Here is a 7,466-nt window from a genome sequence, read left to right on the forward strand (position 1 = left end):
TGGACCCCTTGACACCGGGTGGGCCTCTAGCGCTGTGTGTGTGTCTGTGTGTCTCTCCCACTTCTCCCCCTCTCGCGCTCAATCTCTCACGCACACAAACACATACATACATATATACGCACGGTAAAGTTACTCGTGTATCACCCTCGCCAGTTCCTGCCGGCAGCTCACATCACCAAAACAAACACGCGCTCCCACGCTTCGTCCTTTCGTGCTTGAAGCCGTGTTTGGCGGGTGTCGCATCCGTTCTGATACAGTCCTGTGTCTCTCAGTGCCAAATGCTACAACACAGGGACAGGAGGGCAGCTGGGGGAAAAGACGAGAGATGGAAAGGGTCGAAATCTTGACCAGAGGACTGCTGCTGCTGCTGTTGCTGTTGCGCTATCTCCCCCCTTCCCCCCGCGCGCCACCCGCACCTGGAAACCAAATCCGTCAACGTACTACACGGGAGTGATTGCGCACTCTCTCGGCAGGCAGAGGGGGGCGGTATCGTTGCCCAAACTTGACGAGCTGTTGGGCTCCCCGTCTGGTTGGTGGCCATGGTGCTTCTCCTCCTGGACACCCTCCTCCTAATCCTTACGACTGAAAACTCTCCTAAACCCTCTTTTTACGCGGCCCTTTTCATTTGCCTGCCTGCGTGCCCTCCGCTGCACCGTTGCTGTTGCACAGGTCCAGGCGGATGGACACCCCTGCAACTGGCGGTGGCGGAGGCGGCGCATGGCGGCGACGACGCTGGACATAGATGCTACGGCGGCGGAGGCGGAGGTGCCGTCGTGGCCTCGCTTCTGAGCTATGTCGTCGCCGCCTGGCGCGCGGTTGCTGCTGCTGCGGCGGCGGCGGCGACCGACGCTGCAGCGTCGGCGCCGACGCCCCTTCAGCGCCTGGTGGAGCTGTACTGCAGTCCTAGCGGGGTGATGCCGGACGTACAGCGGCTGCGGGGCCTGGTGGCGGCAGCGGGGGCGGCGTCGCCGTCAGCAGCAGTGGCTGTGCTCCCGTCCGGAGGGGGGAGTGAAGCTCGCGGCTGCGGTTCACCCTCGCCATCGTCGTTGTCATTATCATCGTTGTCCTCCTCATTCTCCTTTTCCTCCTCCTCCTCGTTGTCGCCGTCGCTGTTGTCCATTTGTAGTTGCTCCCTGAATGACAGCGATAGCAACAGCGATAGGATCAGCGATAGCATCAGCGGTAGCATCAGCGGTAGCATCAGCGGTAGCAACAGCGATAGCATCAGCGGTAGCGGGGTAGGGGACGTGGGCGGAGGCGCTGCAGTATGCGTCTATGTGTGTGGTGACCTCTGTGCTGGCGCTGACACGAGGGGGCCAGTACCTGTCTTGCGTGGTAGCTGATCACTTCGCCTGCCTGCCTGCCCGGCCAGTCTGTCTGTCTGCCTGTCTGTCTGTCTGTTTAGTGGTCTGGCTGGGTTGCTCTACTCGTGGCGGCCGTAGCTGTGCTGATGTGTTGGTGTTTTGGTGGCGGGTGGAGTGGGTTGAGGTGGAATGGGGTGTCGGAGCTTCTTGAGGTGGATGTTGGGGATGATTTGTTGCGGCGTTGAGGACGGGGTGAAGGCCGTGTATATGTATGTATGTATGTACGTACGTACGTACGTACGTGGCTGTGGAATATGTTTTGTGCGTTGCTTGCATTGGGGTTGGGGCGACCAACAAACGAACAGAGCCAGGTCGCCGTTAGCAGCAGTAAGCAAAAAAGAGTTTTAGCAGCAGCAGTAAGCAAAAGATTTTTATCCTTTTGTTCGACGACCTATCCTTATCCCGACTCTGTCTGCACTGGTGACCTAGCGAACGGTTACCGTTTATGTACAGACCCCATTGCCGTCCGGGTTTCGGCCCCGCCAGTACACTTTCGGTGTTGGCCTTTAAGGCAAGACAGGTGTTGACGCTCGGATTGACATACGGACGGACGGACGGACGGACGGATACATGGGTTGGTGTGCGTGCGCGGGAGGGGGCAACCCCGTAAGGACGGGCCCCCGCCCCTGGGGGAGGAGAACCCCGATAAGCGTACACCGTACACCAGGGAAGAGCTGCCCTGCCGTTGTTCTGTCCTCTGGCCTTGCTACGAAACGGCACAGCTACATTTAAACCGGGACGGACGGACACGTCGCGTGACGTTTGCTGCACCAGTTTTGATACGGCTTCCCATATGTGTTCGTGTAGGTGTTCATGTATTGTCTGCAGGGTGCGCAAATGGGAGTGGATACCCGCTAACGGAGGCCGCCGGAGAGGTGGTCGGCGGGTGGGACAGATGAATGATATGATACGCCGTTGTTGCCGTTGATCCGATGTCGGGCGGTCAGGTGACTGGGGCAGCGACGACGAATTCGGCCGGACTAGATCCAGGCCTCAACTAACTGTCAACTACCCACCGTACGTCATGCCTCGTATAGAGACTCCCTATTGTGATGAAGCGATGTGAAATGTACGGCAGCTGATGGTACCTAATCTTTGTCAGTCTCGTCGTTGAGTGCTCATTGGCGCAGTCATTAGTCTCTCTCTGTGTGTGTGTGTGTGTGTGTGTGTAAATGGCAATATCGTTATGCGGCTGTTTCGTTGTGCTGTAGAAGTTGGGCATTACTTGGCATGAGGTTAGGCGGGGCACAGGAACAGGCCCCAAGCCTAAAGCGCATGCTTTGTAAGAGGGGAGAGGCGTGGGGGGGGAGTGTAGGGTGTTGAGGGAGGGGGCCATGGCGACCGTGCGGTGACCCATGCAGCTATCCTTCCACCGCAATCGGTGTTGAGCTCACGTTCACGCACCTGTGGGTTCCGCTGCTGTGGCCAGACAACCGCCAGGGCTAGGCTGAGCTGCTCGGCTGCTTTTGCTGCTACTGCTATTACTGCTGCTACTGCTCCACCCAGTTGTTGCTGTTGTGTGTTATTCCTTTTGCTCGCTCTGCTGCTTGCTGCTGCTGCTGCTGCCGTTGCTACTGCGGTTTCTATTACTGCTTGATAGGCGATGGGGGAGAACTGCTGAGTACTACTCAAAACTGCTGAGTCGCCGAATCTACGTGGGCCGGGCCACTTGGGCCGTGCGGAGTGTGGCCACGTGCTCTGCGGGGTCTCATGCTGTAGGGCGCGGCGCGATGTGCGGTGTGATGCCGTTATGAGTTATGAACATGTGGCGGAGGAGGCCCCATGGGGCAGAGCCCGTGGGGCAATGCATGGGGTCGGGGATGCTGTTGGACTTGGGATATGGGACGTCGTCTCTGTGTATGTGTGCGTTTGTGTGTCAGTGTGTGTTTGAAGGGAATGTCCTCTCGATGTCCAAAACGCGGAACGCACGTGTGTGTGTATGTGTATGTGTGTATGTATGTGTGTGTATGACATGATGAGCGCAGCAGGAGAAACACTTTGGGTTTTTCCTGCCTTTGGTGGTCGAGTTGTGTTGGGCGGTTTGGTTCGAAACGATGATGTGTGTCCGCAGTTACAGGAAGAAGCAGTTTGCGAAATAGTGACTAGAACGCGCAGGAGGAGGATCTTGGGGGGAAAGCTATCTGGGTGCAGCGGGTGCCTGCCTGTCTATCTGTCTGTCTGTCTGTCTGTCTGTCTGACGCCCTAAGGTGAAGATCTTGAAGGGGGAGTGGCCCTTTGCTAGCTGTGTGCGAGAGATGGAGGGGGGGGGGAAAAGAGGAGTTGAATGAAAGGAGGGCAAGCAGGGCGAAAACAACATGAACGATATGATGAAGGGTGCGACCGAAGAGATGGTTTGGGTTTCCCCAAATCGTTGCGAGGCGAGGTAAATCGGTACACTTCCGCTCTGAACGGTGCACGCACCGGGGATATTGGGTCAAGGTGATTTGCGTGTGTATGTCTGTCTCTGCGTCTGTGTGTATGATGTGTGAAACAGGGGGGTGTATCTTCGCCCGTGGCAGTTACCCTGCGAAACCCTGCCTTCCCCGGTATTTCGGGGCACCCTCATCCAGTCACCCTAGTCAACTTCTCAGTGGATCGCTCAGGTTCCGCACCCACCACCAGCATCCAACGGAATCTGCCGGGTCGACAGCGACACAACTCCGTACCAGGTCGGCTCGCAGGTTACCTTTATCCCAGGTCACCACTGTCCATCAACTACGGGCGCAATGCCTTCCACCATCGGAAAGACTTGTGACCCTAACGGGTATCGATCCCGGGATCTCCCGGGGGCAATGGTCGCGCCTTACCAGTGGTGCCAAACCCTTGTATGTATGTTTGTGTGCGCGCGAAGGTTACAAGTATCTGACCGGTGTGTGTGTGTGTGTGCGTGTGTGAAGATGAAGACCTAGCCATCTTCACCAGGGAGCACGGAATAGACACGATGCGGGATGGGAGTGCAAGAGGCGCGAGGGGGGGCCCCGGAGCGAGGGATGTTGCAGTCGGTGACGAACGTGGAATGGGCGGAACAGTGGGAGGATGAGCGGAAAGTGTTTGTATGTTTGCACGTGCATGCGTACGTACGTACGTATGCATGTACACGTATAAATGTACGTATGTGCGCCCGTGCGTGTGCATGCGTGTTCATATGGATTAGTTTGTGAGGGAGAGGGTGGTATGGGGGGAACCGGCTTGTGCGGTCTTTGCATGACAGACAGACGGACGTTGCGCGTTGAAGCCACTAGCGAAACGAAGCACACGTTCTGGACGACAGACAGACGGACAGACAAACGTACAAAAGTATTAACCTCAGTCTGGGTCTGGAATACCGAGAAACCAGGATGCGGGTGGGTGCGGTACCTGCGCTTGTCGCGGTGGTCTGTTTGGGGTTCTAAAGTGCGCACCTGCGGGTGTGAGGTGTTCGTGTTCTGTTGGTTTTCTGCTCCCCACTCCGCTCCTCTTTATGACATGCATGAAGCTAAAGGCGACGAATGAGGGCTTGTGCTTACGCGGTGGCCGGGCCCCCTCATGCAGGCTGAGGGCGTTGCAACGACCCAATTATTTGACATGCTTTGTTGTTCGATGCCGATGCTGTGGGTGAAGGAAGGAACGTTGACATGAGTTTGGAGGGGAAGGGAAGCGAAATGGAGGGTGGGTAGGGCGGGAGTCGGTTCGTTCTTCTCGCTCGCTCCAGGAGGGGTGAGGGCGGTTTCCGGAGGGGGTGTTATGGCGCTGTGTATTGCTGCCGGGAGAGCACCTTTTGCTCAGGTCGAGGGGTTCGGGAAGTGGAGTGAGGAAAGGGCGACGGGGGGCGTGAGAGGCCGTGAGCCGGGGACAGTTCCCCAGTTGTGTGCGCAGCTGTGGGAATATACATACATACATACATACATATGTGGGAGGGAATTTCCACTTGTGGCAGGGCTCGTCCTGGGATCAAAGGACGTAATGGGCGGGGACCTTGTTCTGTCGTTTCTCTCTTGGAATGGGAGCGGAGGGGTAAGGAAGGGGCAGCGTAGTCGTGGCACTGGCAGCGGTGATAGTGGCGGCAGCGGCCCGCGGGCGCCCCGTGAGCGCTTATTGAAAAAAATAAATCGACCTCGACTGCGGACATGATGTGTCCGTGCGCCGCGCCTGTGGCCCGTACTACGCCGCCCCTGATAGTAACCGCACCTAGTTGACCCGGATAGTGATCCGCGCGCACGATGCGTAGCCTATGATGATGTGCTAATATATAACTCCATTTTTTATTGGATCAACAAAGGTCTAAGATGGTGTGCACGCATTAGCTCTCTTCGCGCGCGCGCGCGTGTGTGTGTGTATGTGTGTGTGTGTGTGTCGATATGATGCATTTGTGGTTGTCATCACAACTCCGGGAAGTCATACTAGACTTTAGAAGGAAAGCGTTGGCGGGGCCCCTCCCTCCCCTTTCGCTCCCCTCCGCTGTACGCGCATTTCCCCAGTTGACTCGACTGAGAGCGGTCGAACAGCGACTGGAACACCGACGGTGCGGCCGGTAGTAAGACGGCTCTCCCAGAGTGCGGTTGTTGGACATCGGGAGAGGGAGAGGCCTGGAGCTAAAGAGTCTACAGCCCCGCTCCAGCTGTTGATGGGCTGGTCACGGTTCTTAGTTCGCGGCGCGGCGACCGCCAAGGTGTTTCTGGGGGTTCGGGTCAGCTGCTCGGGAGCTGCTTCGTACACACACACACACACAGAGTAATTTGCCACCTTTGCCAACTCTAGTACAAGAATTATCGTTGCACTTGTGGCTTTTTCAAAAGTGCCCATACCTATACTGTTCTGCCTCTTGTGGGCCGAAAGCTGCTCTGCTATTGCTGCCGAACATTGTCACGTCATGGGCTGGACAAGGTGATTTCGACGTTTGGACGCGTGGATTCGGGATTTTGCCATCACTGCAGTCGCGGTGCATGTCGCGGCCGTGTTGTTGTTAGCTTCGCTTGGCGCCGCTCGCTGCCCCTGAGGTCCCCACGCCAGAAAGGCCCCAATGTCTGTTAGGGAGGGGAATGCGACGTCAAAAAGAGAACCTGTTCCTCCTCCTTGGTTTTGAGGTATTTAGAGAGGTTCGGGTCGCCCCGCGCATACCGGGGAATGAGGAAAGATGGCCGGCGGCTGGGTAGATCGACCGATAGACGCGATGCGACGGGCCGATTGAATATGATAATGGGTGGTTTCAATGAAAAGATACGAAAGGATGGATGGAGGGCCGGATAGGCGGGCGGGCGGATGAGAAGGTCCGATAAAATTTGAATATTAAACAAACCGCTGTTTAATTATCACGGCAAAGTCCACGCACTCCCTCGTCGACTGAGTGCGTTTCTCTTGACTTTTGCTTGTCATAATTGGTAGAAACGCGACCATATAATCGTTGTACGATTTAATTGTACGTTTGATAGTGCGACATTGCCGTAAGCAAAGCCTCTGACTTTTTCACACCAATAGACTCGTATACCGGGATTGCGCTGCTTTTGGTTTTGAATTGTCAACCTGGCATTTACAGGTCCATGAGCGCTTAGGACCTAAGCTGGCTAGGCGCTGGGCACTGCATTGCGTTGGTTTGTGTCAAGTGAAGCGTAGTTCGACTTCACGACTGCGGTTGCAGCTGCCATGTCGCTGCGGTAACGCACACCCGTCTCCCAATCGCCGCATGTACGTGTGTGTGTATGTTGCTGGAGTTGTGTCCCCCTCCCAAGGTGTAATTAGCCCATACGGGCCCGCACGTTCACACACATGCATACATACACACGGTTCCAAATCATGCCCCGTTATATCTTATATGCATATGAGCCCCATGAAAGCCTTTCAAACAGCAAACTTAAGCACGGCGAATTAAGGCAAGCCAACTAACAACTGATAACCGACAATGGGTAACGGTCCAAAGATCACTCGTGACCAGGGGTCGGCAAATTGATTTCTACGGCTGCGGGAGGGGAGGGCATAATTCCGGTCAGTAAACCTTCAAAACTTCAAAGTCAGACACGGAGTTCAAGTCCAGCGCCCGGCCGCCAAAGAGGCTCCAAGTCACGTCTGTTGTCCAAATTAGATCATTAGGGACCCGCAGCCTTACGGGGCCTGAAGCCGAATTCCAGC

Source organism: Volvox carteri (genome assembly GCF_000143455.1).
Source record: "Volvox carteri f. nagariensis unplaced genomic scaffold VOLCAscaffold_6, whole genome shotgun sequence".
Taxonomy (NCBI): domain Eukaryota; kingdom Viridiplantae; phylum Chlorophyta; class Chlorophyceae; order Chlamydomonadales; family Volvocaceae; genus Volvox; species Volvox carteri.